Here is a 16,224-nt window from a genome sequence, read left to right on the forward strand (position 1 = left end):
ATCGCCTAATCAGCGAAAGGACTGACGATGTAAACGATTCCTACGTTAAACAGGAAATTGGAAGTGCTCAAAGAAGATTACGTAACGGACAACTCATTGTCGATTCTCGCGAAAAATAGGAGATAAGAGGGGCGAAAGCCCCTCTATAGGATATTGGATGACAGCGGTTTAAGGGAATCAAGAGAAATCCCACAACAACACCAGTGGATAATTGATGACACTAGATTCCTATCTGAGCGTGACTTCGTCAACTCAATTAAAATAATTATCAATGCACTGTCTAATAGATCTAGAACAAGTGACAGAATAAGTGACCGCACATATTTGAGGACGCTTCGAGCGTCGGCTATAGACGGCTTCCGCGTGATGAACTGTAAATACGAGCGTCGGCTATAGACGATGTCAACGTGATATCGATTGACCATCAGCCCCGCGATATTAGACATACTGCACATCGATGGCACTGATCTCATTTTCTGGCAAAATTTATCTATGGCAAAATTTCAGTTGCAATTAATTAGGAAAATACTGGGAAAGTATCATCAAAGTATAAACCATCGACATCGAATGGGCAATAATCGTGTACTGAGATCAACAGAACGACATTTTCCGTCGGTTTATATATCGGCAGGAAAAACCCAAGAAGGGGTTTCGTCGTTTGCAATGCGAACGACGAAAGACGCGAAACTACGTATGAATGTAAAAATTGTAATGTCGGATTGTGTATCGACCCTTGCTTTAAAATTTATCATTGTGAATAAAATTATTGGAAATTTTAATTTGACATAACAATTACCCTAAATTATATTTGTATTTATAATAATTACAAAAACTTCAAATATGTCGTTGTGTAACACTTAAAGAAGAGTACGATCCGGAGAATGACAAGGCTGCACCGAAATATGTAAATCCGAACACCAGTTTGCTAAGCGAAGAATGCACACTTTCCGGCGCAATGATCCGTTCAGTGAGGCTACTCTGGCGGCACAGTGGCCGTTCAGTGGTGTCACTCCGACAGAGCACACTGTCATAACGAAAGTGTTAATACCCGACCACTCATTACATTGTTTAACAATCCTAACAATTATACCCAATTCAGTCTCTAGCGTTTTCCAATTAGAGAACATTTCGCCGCTATTTCAAAGCCTATATTACTAGATACTAAAGAAAACCGGTTATCACGATGACAGCGAATTTAACAAATCAGTAATATTTTAGAAATGGTGATCACTCGACTATTGACATTGAGTTGCAGCAATGCACAAAATGGAAAAGCGAAATCGGATCGTTAAAACCAGAAAATTTAGGAATAGTTCATAAAAAGAAGATTCCACCTTTGTTGTGGTCATAGATACGAGTCAAAATAGATCACTGGCTCCGACGGCGTCGTCCGCTCTGCAACGATCGAAATCACAAACTGATTTTGCAAAAAGCCTGCAAGGAGATTCTGCCCACTTCCATGGGACACCGAAACTTAAACTGATTAGTTGATTTGTATGTAATTAGTCATTTAGCATAATGTTATTTGTCACTCTTTCAATGTATCTCAGTCACTTCTTTTCCTTTCTACTACCTTTGTCCAAGCTTAGATATTATTAGACTTGGTCTTCGATGATGTGTTGAACTAAACATCCTTCAAATAACATTATAACACTCATGGGTCCACACAGTCACTAGAACTCACCTGAGATTTGTTATATATTCCAAACGAACTATAACATCACCACCAATAAAAATATTGTTTTCCCCTTTCATTTTCCTTTACTAATTCATTAATCCTTTCTTGGTTATTTCTAAAAAAAATCTACATTTATCGCATCTAAATATTCGTACTCACTAGTTAGACGAGTCTTATCACTATCACTAGCTATGTCTCAAACGGAAATATCCAGCACAATCTAAATCGCAACATATATCTTTCGGACACACATCATCTAGGCTTCTAATTTTTATTAAGCATTACAGGCTTTAGAGATAGCCAACATAACTAATTGTACATAATCACACAAGAATATCAACAATTCTATCTCAATTCAACAAATATACATTGATAATTTCAATCAATAAAATAATAACTTTCGTGCGTCATTTATTTCAAGAAATCCTTAGCCTTACATGGAACAGCATTTTCTTCTATTCAGTATATATTCTTCCATTTTCTAACATCGCAGCGTGCATTGCGTCATCTACTTAAGCTATCAGGGTACCATCTCTTCTCTTCATGCCATACTACCATCTTCATAACGTTTTCTAAATATCTTTTTCAAAATTTTGATATGGAATCATTTTTTTATATTGACCATATGATTCTGTTTCACTATCAATTCTATTATTAGGTCTTCATCATATTCTTTTTCTTATTCGCCCAAATTAAAAATTTTCAATTTATGTTGAGCTCTCGATTTTATAACTTTAATCTGCAGTTTATTCTACTCCTTTATACTCATATCCACTAACACTGTTGCATCTTATTCAAAATCAAGTACAATAATTGCTTTATAAGCTATGAATCTAGTATATCCTGATAATGGTTATGTGAGCAGTCCTGCTCTGTTGGACTACTCTGTTCAGAAAACTTTCTTTCCTAATTTTTTAACCTGTATTCGCAGTGGTCTTAAAAACTAAGTTTGTCATCAATCATTATACCAAGATACTTCATTACTTCCACTTTATCTAGCTCTATATATAAACAATTTTTCGTCTCATCTCATTCCTTACATTACTTATAGTTACGTATTAAATTTACCCTGTATTCATTTTTAATTAATTCATTCATTTTTAATTCATCCATTCTTCCACAATGCTTAAAGCCTCATTCACCTTTCTCTCCAATTCCGTACAGCTATCACCAGTTAACGTATATTAACGTGTCATCAGAGAATATTTTAATGCACTATCTTCTTATTGCAAAATATAACATCAACACACGATCTTCGTTATGCAGAATATTGACTATATCATTTATGTTCATATAATAAACAGCTGTAGTCATAATACTGACCATTGGAATAATTTTATTTAAATATACAAAAACCACAATGTTTTTGATTATAATTTAACAAAAATGCCTTCAAGGTATACTGCTCAGCAATTCTTATTACTCACTCCTCAATAAAACAGTCACAAGCTACCAAAAACAGTTTTAAAAACCCTGTTAAAACTGTTCACTATCCTTGATTTTTTAACACATTGCGTACGGATCACGAGATACCTTGTTTTTATGTTTTTTCGACTGAATCAATGACTTAACACTTTACCGACCGATAGCCTATTAATCGGCTTTTTATCGCAAATCGACCAATAACATATTAACCCTTTGAGTGCTATGGGCGCACATATGCTTCCAGTGAAAGTTATCGATATAGACTATAGACGCAAATACATGCTCGGCAGATTTTATCAGTATGGACTTTAGACGCAAATAAGCGCCTGGCAAAAATAGTCAGTGTATTATTTTCAAACTTATATGTTCGGCAATTGTTTCTATTGTCCAACATTCTGACGCTGTCTCCGACAATCAGAAACTTCATCACTTAGCAACGATGAAAAACATAATTTAGTTTTAGACGCCATTTCAGTTAGTTTCTGATATCTCATTTCATTTGTTACGTCGTACAGTTCTAACTGTTGCATTGGCATATTGTTATATTAAACTTATAGTGCACGTAATTTTCATATTGTTATTTACCCCTGTTTCATACTTTAAAAATGTGTTCCAGTTTTGAAGAAATTATTACAAGAAACGACAGCGATGACGACTTGAATGAAACGGCAGATTTAAGTGGAAATTATGATGCATTTAAGTAAAAGGAAATTTAAATCTAGAAGCTACGCCTTTAGATGCTTTTCAACTCTTCTTTTCAAAAGGGTTAGTTTCACATATTACTGAGGAGACGAACAATTATTATATATTTGTTATTGAAAACACTACAATTAAAACGTATTCTCGTATTAATACTTGGAAAGACACATCAATATGTGAGATGTACGGATTTTTGGCTATCACGATGTTAATGCCGCGGGTGAAGAATTGACTCTAAAAGAGTATTAGTCGACCGATCACGTGTTAAAAATTAATATTCTTCGAAGAACTATTGCGCGAGACAAATACATGATATTATTGCAAATGTTGCAATTTAATTATAATAATGTACAAATTGATGGTCCATTGATAAAAATATGACCTATAATAGATACTCTGAAGAACTCTTTCTCACAGTCATTTTATCCGTACAAAGATTTGTGCATTGACGAAAGCCTTATGTTATTCAAAGCTCGGTGTTACTTTAAAAAAGTTATTCCGTCCAAAATAAGTAAATTTGGTATCAAACAATTTATCTTGTGAGACTGCACAACAAACTATGTATTATATTATATAGTATATATCGGAAAAAATACAGATATTATAAGTAATTCTACAGCCATTGGGCAATCGACAGATGTTATGACACTTTTACATCCGTACCTTGAAATGGGCCATACATCGATAACAGATAATTGGTACACAAGCCCGCATTTATATAATGTACTTCATGAACATAAAACTAATGCGTTTGGGACAGTACAGAAAAACAGAAGAGATATGTTCCATATCGAGGGAAAATTGACAAGAAGGCAATTTGATTACAGATGTTCAGATAATTTATTGGCATTGAAGTGACGAGATAGAAATGATGTATGGATGTTATCAAGTGCTCACGAACCGAAAGTGATAGAATCTGGTCAAAGAAATTATGTTACAGGATCGCCCAAGTTAAAACCAGAATGTGTTGCAAATTACAACATCAAAATGGGCTCTGTAGACCACGTTGACATGGTTCTAAGTACAATTAATTCATGCAGAAAATGTCTAAAGTGGTATAAGAAGTATTTTTTCCATTTAGTAGACATCTCATTATATAACTCGTATGTCCTGTATCAATGTGTGACTGGTAAAAAACTACAATATAAGGATTTTCATCTATCATTAATCAAATAAATTCTACAAAAATACCTGCAAAATAGAAAACAAGTGGGCGATGGCAAAAGAAGCATAGAAAACCTACCATTTCGTTTGACTGAGAGACATTTCCCTTCAAAAATTTTAAATGCAGAGAGAAAATCGACAAGAAGGAAATATGTTGTCTGTAGAAGACAACAAAGAAGGATGCATACACCATATGAATGTAAAAAATACGACGTCGCATTATGTGTTGATACTTGTTTTGAGATTTATCATACGCAAATGAATTATTAATTTTCCTATTGTTTTTTCTTAAAAAATCAATGTATTAAATGTTAGTTTCTTAAAATATATATATATTTGAAGCCTTTCCATGATTATATAATTCTTCTTATAATTTGTTAAATTATCTGATTTTGAATATCCAAATACATTATAATTATCAAATTACGGGGATTTCAAATTCTAGCAGGTGAGTAAACAGTAAATTTTGAAAATAGGAATGTTTTCATACAATGCGGAATAGACAACGGAATAGTGGTTGGATTGTATACTATATTATAATGTGTCATACACCGTCGACGAGATCCATACTGCACGAAAAAGAATTTAGTCCCTAGCGATCGTCAGCGCCTGCCACGCGCCGTCCGTACGGACCGCATAGGCAACGAGTATTCAGCACTCAAAGTTATAAAATGTAATATAAAACGAAAACAGGTTAGCGAGACTGATAGATATGATGTAAACGAATCTTACATAAATACATCATTTCGTAAAATAAGGTGATTACGTTTACTTAATACATTGAAATCTGATGAAACTGAAGATGTTAATTTACAAAGCATCAATCCGAATGAAATCAGATGGACCTCTCAAAATTGTGGGCTCACCATTCATGATTTTACAAGACAACAAGAGGGAATTCAAACAGACATATCTGATTCTTAAATAATTTTGCAATTTTTCAAATTATTCGTATCTGGGGAATTGATAGATTCCATTGTTGAAAAAAACAACTAATCATTGGAGACGAAGAAATAATAGTAATCCTGAATCTGGGACAAAGATAGACGAACTGTACTGTTTTATCGCTGTTTGCTTACTCATGTCTAGAGAGAAGAAATTATCAATTGATGAATATCGGAGCAAAAATAAATTATTGCGAAGAGATATCTTTTGCAGAATAATGAGTAGAGATCGCTACAAAGTGTTACTGAGAAAGTGTTACTGCGCTTTCGCGGAAAACAACAAAGTATGGTACAGGGGTGCCGTCGCAAAAGAATTAAGCAGTATCAGTGGTGTTTGACCTTCAGTAGAAAGTCCAAATGAATATTGTTAAAGCGGTTATCAAGTACGACTATGTGGATTGGCTTGATCTTATTGTGACGGTGAATTTTTCCTCTTTGGCAAGCAAGATATTCTCTAGACCATTTGAGTGCGTCCGTAAGGATCAGGTCAAATATATTTTTCGCATAAATTTAGAGATGTAGTCCAGACGCTATGATGCGAATGATTATGAATGACTTTGAAAACTGTCTTGCGTAATGTTTTTGGTAAGAATGGTCTGATGAAACTTGAGAAAATATCACAATAGATGTTCATTCCTGGTTCTAGTGTGAGTTTTCGTAGTTTCAATGAAGTTGTATCTCTGATCATATCAGCTAGATCATTGTCGTTCAGTTGTGCTTGTTAGATTTCAAGAGATGTGAGAATGAATGGCATGTTTATAGTATTAATGCAGAATAGTATATCTGCGACTGTGTTATCATCACCCTTCATTTAGACTAATTCAGTGAAAAATTGTGAGATGAATTCGAGCTATAGTAATTGATGTTCCGATGTATGATTCAGTTTTTGTTTGAAGACAAAAGTAAGTCGTTTGTTGTCCATTTTGATGACAAACTGACGGAAATCAAGCAAATGATGCAAAAATTTGACTGATGCTAAAATAGCAAAAAGTTCACGATCGTATGTGCTGTATTTCTGTTCTGTCTGGTTCAGATATCTGGAGAAAAACCATATGGGTTTCTAGGTATCATCTTCCAGCTGTTCTAGTTTACCTCCGATAGCAGTTGCGAATGCGTTGGTTGTGAGAGTCATCGGTACGTTAGAAAACGGAAAAGCGAGCAATGTGATTGTTGCGAAGTATTTTTGCATATTTCAACTGCCTTATTGGCTTCGGGAATCCATGCGATCTTGGATATATCATTTTTTATTGGCACATTAAGGTAACTGTTGAGAGGCAAAATGATCTGAATTTCCTGAAGTATACAGTAATGATAGTTGATCGTGCCAAGAAATCTGCCAAGTTCAGCGATAGTTTTAGATTTCTGATATCCTTTAATGCCATCGTTCGGACGTTGGAATGTTACCATGTTCATTAATGGTATAAGCCAGGAAATTTGTTTCCGATTGGTTGAACAGGCAGTGTTTGAGATTCATAATAAGGTTGTTGTCCTTTAAGCGTTCAAAGTGTATGTGTTCCGGATATTAGTCTTCATCGTCTGAGAATACCAGAATGCCATCCACGTAGACGAAGACGAAGTCCAGGCCTCTTAAAAGAGCGTCCATAAATCGTTGGAACAACTGGGTAGGATTTTTTAGACAAAAAGGCATACCTAAGTACTCAACTCAAGGTATTATGATGCCAGTTATTCTATGTTGTCTACGTGCATAGGTAGTTATAGATATGCTTTTCACAATCGAATTTGCTGTAATGTTTTCCATCGTGTAAACACGGAAAGAGATAGTGAATGAGTGGAGAACTATATGTCAGGATCAGTAGCATGATCGAGTTTACGAAAGTCACCGCACGTTCTCCAGATGTTGTCTTTTTTTCGTATCACATGAATAGGATTGACGTACATTCTGCTGAAGGATCTAATGATTCCGGAGTTCAGAAGTTCTCTGATTTGAGTTTTTGCCGCCGCTGCCTTTTCACCTACTAGTTTACGAGCTCTTGCAGTAAGACTAGTGGAACATGCGTAATAATATTGTGCACAAATGGACGTGCTTTTAAATTTAAGCATGCCTTGCTGATCGACAAAACAAGTCGTTGAGATTTCAACGACTTGTTTTAAAAGTTCAGCATACTCAGTAGACAAATCTATACTTATAAATGAGATACCCTAATGATGTGCTTCCATTGCATTACCTTTTGACAAGAGATGAGACACTGGATTCATCAATTGTTGGTATTATAAATCAATCAACAAGTTTTAGTGAATTAAGAAATCAGTTCCGATAATTGAGTGGGTAGGTGTCGATGATCTTGGACTGCTGCGATTATGATGCGTCGGAGATTGTCAAGCCTGTAATTGTTGGTTTTGTTCTTGCAGTAGAATGAGTTGTAATATGAACTCATTGATCTCCATCACAAAAAATTTTTGAATTTCTATGAACTTTGAGTCAATGTCATAGAGTCGGTGATGCAAGATAACGTGTAAAGGTTGCCATCCATAACCTGGTTATTCTGTTATCTTAAGGCATCAGCACGTAAAAACGGTCCGCAAACTCGACTATAGCATCAAGTGGAAGTTTACTTGTCGTAATCAGATAGGGTTTGATATATGCTGGTAATCGTTCAAGCCAAAGTTGGTGCAATATGGTATCATCAACGAAACCATCAGCCAATCCGTGCAATTGTCGCAGGAACTGGGAAGGTGTTCTATTTGGAAGCGCTGACTCACATAGAAGTTTCTTAGCTTTTGTCTGAAATCAAAGAGTTATGAGCTTACTGCGATTCTGAGTTTTATCCTTACCTATAGCGGGCTCCTGTTGTATCTCAAATCAGAGTCTTAAGTACAGTCAGTTATTTTAATTTATCATCAACGAATCCAAAAGTAGTGAATTCAGCCTCAGCCATGATGAACCAGAGATCCGGTCGAATTTTGGTGAATGCCGCCGATTTATGTTTACTCATCGAATAACATTTGTAACGCAATATAATGTTATAGCCTGGTGATTGATTATAATTCTACAGGTTCTACACATCAGATGTATTTCCTGCTATTGTTCCTGTTATTGACGCTGTTGCGATGGATGAAGCTGTCGCAGTGTTTCGTGGCGTCCATTGTCCGTTGTTATTTTGATTCCTTTGTTCAGAATAAGTTCCTTTGTGGTCTGTATCTTCTGTGTTAAACTTGCCGTTGTTGCTAATTCTAATGGAGATTGAATTCAGGTTCACGCTGAATCCTGTTGTATCACGTTTGAAATCAGCTCGATCGTATCTTGATCAAGGGCCTTAGAGACTGTCTGATATTTCAGTCTGTATTATACTGTTGGCTCTTAATAAGGAGTTCGATGTTTATGATTCTTTTTCAAGTGTTCTGAACATGAGTCATGAATTCTATGATGAGGCAGTATGGCTGATACCGATACGTTTTTCCTTTTGTAGGAACTCTTGATGCACAAAGATCACGCGGGGTCATCAATTGTGGTCAAATTATTGCTGACAGCCCACTATGTGGAAAGAAATTCGCACATTAAGTAACAATAGTGATAACAATAATGATCAAGTAACAAAAATAAGTTCATAAATTTAATTCAAATGACTCTGGAATGAAAACAGGAACTAATCGATTTGCTGTTCCGATAGACTACTTCGAGCTATTCTTTTTCGAAGAACTAATATTATTAATTGTTGAAGAAACAAATCAGTTGAAAGAAAAATCAGACATAAAATAAACATTATGTGTTCATTTATAAAACCTCATGAACAAGCAGCAACTCTAAGTGAGATTTATTGTTTTTTTGCAACTATGTTATTAATGTCGCGAGTTAAAAAATTGCATTACTTCGAATGTTAGACGAAAGATAAATTTTTGCGTATTGATATTTTCGGACATATAATAGATAGATATAGATAAATATTTCTCGTGCGAATGCTTTATTTCAGCGAGATTAGTGATAAGCTAATAAAAATAAGAGGATTCTAAAGTAATCCCTGCGTTTCATTTCAAAATAATTTTAATCCATTTTGTAACATATGCATCGATTAAAGTTTATTATTATACAAAGACAGGTTATCGTTCAAACAATATATTCTGTCCAAACGGAATAGATTTGGCATCAAATCTTTTACATTCTGCAACTGTAATAATGGATACGTTTCAAATTTTATTGTATATGCAAGCAGGTATTCGGAGATAACAAAAATAACTGAAAAGTCTCTCGAAAAATCAGGCGAAATTGTAATTTCAATTATAGAACCATATATATGAAAAAAGCACACCTGTTTATTAATAATTGGTATATTAGCCTGACTTTGTTCGCTTATCTCCAGAATAATACAACAAACGTTCTGTAAAACAACATCGAAGAAAGGATATGATTATCATGAATGAAAAATTAAAGGCACGTGAAATATGTTTCGGTCTTTGCCTAATATGTTATCGCTCAAATGGCAAGGCAAACACAAAGTATAAATGCTGATCACTTTTCACTTCGCAGATTTTATAATCACAAAAAGATTAAATTACCGAATGAAGCAAGTTATCCGAAAAACAGTCTTGCATAATGGACTATACTGCAAATATGGTCACGGTAGATATTAGAATAGAGATAAAATAATAACTAACGTTGAATCCATCAAGAAAAGTACTAAATGGTACAAAAAATATTTTTTCCTTTACTTGATGTGACTGTTTGGAATGCATCTTGTTTGTACAAGATGAAAAAGTGACAATGCGTGCATCTCATCTTCAATTACTAAAAGATATAGTCAAAAAGCATAAGACGTTAAACAATAATTATAGCAATCGTAATAAATCTACTGCCTATAAGTCATTATGATTAACAGATAAATATTACCCGTCATTCTATAAAATTATAAATAGCAAACAAACGTTGCGAAACTCTGTAAGGTGCTCCAAAAATGATATAAGGAGAAGATCGCGGTACGAATGTGATGATTGTGACTCTGCGTCGTTTATCATATGTAATTATACTATTAATTAATGAAGTATATTTCTTCTTATTAGTTTTTTGCGTATTTTTCAAACTTTTTACATAAAAATGCATAAATAAATTATAATTTATTCCTTTATAACTTTACTTAGATTTAATGTCATAGTATATAACGTCATGCACAGTTTTCGCGCAGGTCCATTGAAAGCATGCTGTACAGAGATACAATCCCGCAGAAAGTCGTGTCGTAACTAAAAGTTTAAGAAATTACAGAAGGAAGAAGAGAGGAGGATTAATACCAGAAATATTGATATCATGAAACTTTCAAACTGAAAATTTGCACAATCCATGTTTGGAATCTGTACAAGTAAGCGCAAATATTCCTAATTTCTCTCCACCTCCTTAGCGAATAGAACGTGTATCAAAAAAATTGTATTGTTCGGAAAGTAATTTCGTTTTTAACCCAACAGAGATATTAGTTGTATTTTTAAGCTGCTAACTTCATGCTAAACTATATTGTTATTATATATTTTAACACCTAACATTTAAAGGAGTATTTGTAAACAATTCTGTTTGATTCTATGCAGTTGTTTTTTCTTGGTATCCTATTGAAAATGATATATCAAAAGTTGCATTTTTGCATATTTTTCTTTTTTATTACCAAGAAGGTCGACATATGGGTTCCATATATTCTTATAGAAAGAGATTGCTCCATCGGATTATGATTTGCTTCTCAAGCGTCAAAAAATGATCCATTTCTAAAGCTAAATCATAACTGGAGCCGAGAAATCATGGAGCAGAAGAGATGGAGCTTGCTCAAAGTACTTCGAAAATATTCATCAATAAAAGGGATGCTTTCTATTTGGAGGAAATATAAGGGAATTGTTTTTTTTTAAGTCTACCAAATAATTATTTCGAAAATATTTTGTCACCAATAATTTGTTTTCAATCCCGGCAATTTATGCGCTGCCAAGATTTAAAATCACAATGGACCAATGAAAAGATTTCTTACAATTAATTAGTATCAAATTCATTGCAGCAGGCAATTATAATGCAAAGCATTCAAGCTAGGGATACAAATAACATCACGAGGTAATGAACTAAATCCATATTTACACAACACTAATTTGAACATTCTCACCATCGATAAGCCAATCTACTGGCTACTAACTTCTGATAAAACTCCTTATCTACTAGATTTTAACATCTTAAAAGATTTAAACCCATTAAATTTTAAAATTGAATCATGTATAAAACTCAGCTGTGACCACTAACTTGTAATAACTTCATATTGGAACAGATCAATCGTTTATGAAAAGTCATGAATCCTGTGTAACGAAAAAACTAATTAAATGCAATTCAAAAAAATCATATAATTAGAACTGAACTGTAACATTCTGCTAAGGATTCCTCTTCAAATTGAAGAAACAGTTAACAACTTAGAGATGTTATACATAAAGCAGCGTGAATAACAACCACACAAAATGATTCATCCAAAAGAATCCTGAATTATCCTGACAATATTTTCTAAACTAAAACAAAGATGACAAGACAAAGCTTGGTGGTAGAAAAATAAGACAAGAATAAACAAAAGATAATTAAACAAATTAATCAAAGAAATGAACATAAACATACAAAATATCTAGAATAACAATATAAAAATAACAAAAGATACTCTTTAAATATCACTGAAATCACTTCCACCAGTAACACAAGCAATAAGACACAAAATTCTTTGTGCAAAACAGTCAAAAGATGTAAAAGATCAATAATACCCATACCGGACATACGAAAACTCGACGACTCATAACCAAAAATACAGAAGACTAAATAGAAACATTCACTGATCACATAGAAACAACACTTTACAAGGCACAAATTTATCCCGATAGTCAATAATATTTATAGAAATACACCCTGCGAAGGCTTGAAATATATACCCTGAAGACTAGGTAAAAAAATTAAACAATATGAATTATATTAAATCTATGATCTTATAAATAGAGACGATGTCTCAATGGACACATTGTCCACATGCTACTTTTCATATATAAACAATTTACATAATATCTATTACTGATAAATTGTAAGGAATATGGAATATAAAAAAAATATTCTATACGTTGCTTCGAATTACAAAGAGACTGCCTAACAAATCGCCAAAGAAGTGTAAACAATTGTAAGAAATATGCGTTATATTCTGCAAAGGAGCAAACATATTAAATACAAATAATTAAAGTAATAATCTCCCTTAATTGGGAAGCATAAAGCCGAAATTGAAGTTTGTACATGTCCACGTTCACTGGATGAAAAAGTGGAGAAATGTAATATTTTAAATTGACAAAATAAAATCTTAAGCTTGGCTAATAAAAACAGGCATGCATAATATAAGAAAACAAGGAAAAAAGGTAATGAAAAATCCTAAAACAAAATTACTAATAGTCATGCTCGCCAATAACTTATTGGAAAAATTATGATCAGTAACTTATGTCGCTTCGAAACTTTCATTGCCACCATAATGTAGGATTGGAAAAAAAAAATTCATTTATATGTAAGTATCGAAAGAATGGTAGAAATAATACTTTAACCACTATATTATATAAATTATGTAATATATTATTATATATATATATATATATTGTAATTTGTATCATATATATGGTTATTTTGTACTCACTTTAATATTTTGTATCATATATTGTAAATTTAAATATTATAAAATTTCTAAGGTAAATTAAATCAGAACAAAATAATTCAGTTTTGCCGAGTATCGAATGTCGAGCAAATGAACAAGAGTAAGTTTGTATTTCACGAGAGATAATAAACAAAAAGCATTTGTAGTTTTCCAAATACTTTGGCCTAAACCCAACTACAATAACAAATACTAAAGCGACTTGAATTTGTTCACTTACTACTTAAGAAGTTCTATGGTTCAGTGGTTCCAAAATACTCATTTGCGATGTAGATCGAAATTGACCTGAGAAGCAATGATTATCTGAAAAAAGATTACAAATCAAATTTATGTTTTATATAAAGTAGGTATTTGTTTTTTAATGAGGATGATCTAAATAGACAAGTTACGAGCAAACATCATATGCTTTCATATATACACTTACAATAAATTAATCTAGTACTAACTAGCAGCTTGAGCAAAAACACAATTAGTTATTTTAATATCTTAAAGCCTATATATCGGCTTTGCAAGTTTTTTAATACTTTAAACATATGTAATGACATTATATTTTGATTTCGGAAATAATTTTTTCTTTTTTTCACGTAAAACAACAGACATTTTACAATAAAATAAAAAATACGTGAAAATATCTTCATTTTTGAAAGAAATATGTTAATTTTAACGGATAACAAATACGATTAAAATCCTACAGTTTTCTGAACATTTTTGGACGGTATACGGAAAATTTATAAGATATTAGAAGGATTAAACAATAACGCGATATCTCCGACTGGGGTATTAATCCGTATCTTTACAATTTCCGTTTCTTGATAAATCGATATATTCGTTAAAGAATAGATTTATTATCAGTGTTATTTTGCAATCCAGTGAAAAGTTAATTATCTCCACTAGTATTAAATTTATTATAATAAAAATTTATTATATAAAAATATTTACTTAATAATATTATTCTACAAAAGAAGTGTATTAGTGTCTTGATCATCTTAGGTGATGCACTAACTCTTTTACGCAATAATTATTCATTAAATAAGAGGCGGACAATAAATTGAATTCGCTAATATCTATTGTTTGTTTTATATGTAACTACAGATAACCGAAGTAACAGTATAACACAAATAATCTCATTCTATAAAAATGACATTATATAAATTCCGTTACACGAGACTCAGATCTAATAGAACAGACGAAGTTAATTTCCGAAATTTTTCTTACATTGATTAAAATTTTTTTTATATCATATAGAAAGCCACTGACGTGACTAATAAGAATAATTTCTATTTCATCTATGTAATCCAAATAAGTTAACAAACAAAAGAAATTTTAATGTCATGCACATAAAGCAGAAATATTTTCAACAAAATAAAATAAAATAAATGAAAAGATAAAAATCTAACAATTTCAATACCGTGTTATATCGTTATAAGGGAGTTACCTGTAAAGTTTATGTGACTATAAAAAAGAAGTTAAATAAAACTTTATACGAACAAACATTGACTCTAAGATTGTTTTGCGCGCAATCTATTCAAATACACATATTCCTCAAAATTAATTGAAATCGCAAACCGTAAACAAATTTAAATAAACATAAAAACTCAGTCAGCTTCACAATTCTTCTTTTACTTTATTGAAACAAGAATCGGCTTATCCATGGTTGCATGGACAACTACACAATAAGATCTGATATAAAACGAAAGCAATATTACTAGTATCATTATTATAATAAAGAAAACTCCTTGAATGTATATGTATATTAAGTAAATAAAAAGAGGTTACTTGAATTTTTATTAATAAAAAATAATTGAAATAAAAAAGAACATCACGAAATAAAAAGGAATTAATAATTTTGGTTTATTTAATAATGATAATTATCCTAAAATAAAATAAAATAAAATTTTCCATTATATAATCAACAAGAAAATAATATTACTTATGTACTTCTATTTGTATTGTATTTGTATTGTACCTTGATCATATTATTGGATAGTGAGACGGAAATCACATCCCTGTTTATCATGTGATAACAGAACAACTTTCCTAAAAAATACCAAACAAAATGGAACAATAGAAAGTTCGTCCTTAATGTGTTCTTTTATTAGAATTTACTTGAAAATTTTAAAACCACACATTTAACTTAACTTCGGCTACATACAAAGAGCAGTGAAAAATAAACTTACGTTTTCACTGTACCGTGCCATATATATATGATATTTTTTGAAACCCTAACTGGATGATACGAACTGACTAATTCGAATCAGTCAATCTTTGTTAATACGAACTTTATTGACAAAAACACTATAACTAGAATGTAACAACTTGGAAATTATAATTTTTTTCTCATAATCTAGCCTACTTAAGACATTACCCGTTAAAAGATAAATCACGCTCTCCTTAACTACCAATTGGTTTACCTCACATATCCATACATACACACGACTAATTAGTTCCAGAATATTCCATCGCTTCGTTCAACTGTCGATCGGTACATTTCACACACACACACATGACTAATTATTTCTGGAACCTTCCCATTCCATAATTATATATATATGCAAAGAAAGTATACCTTCATCAAGTAGATTTCCCGCGCGTCTCATGACCCGCCCTTCCATTGTCCTTTGTTATTTACAAATTCTTTTTGTTACCTACAAATCGAGCCATTAAGATTTGGAAGAGAAACGGG

At 32.4% G+C, this 16,224-nt stretch overlaps 1 pseudogene; it reads left to right on the forward strand.

The window, feature by feature from the left end:
* Positions 1-3,455: 3,455 nt before the first annotated feature.
* LOC124428626 lies at positions 3,456-5,286 on the forward strand (annotated as a pseudogene).
* The last annotated feature ends 10,938 nt before the right edge of the window (positions 5,287-16,224 follow it).

Source organism: Vespa crabro, chromosome 13 (genome assembly GCF_910589235.1).
Source record: "Vespa crabro chromosome 13, iyVesCrab1.2, whole genome shotgun sequence".
Lineage (NCBI taxonomy): Eukaryota > Metazoa > Arthropoda > Insecta > Hymenoptera > Vespidae > Vespa > Vespa crabro.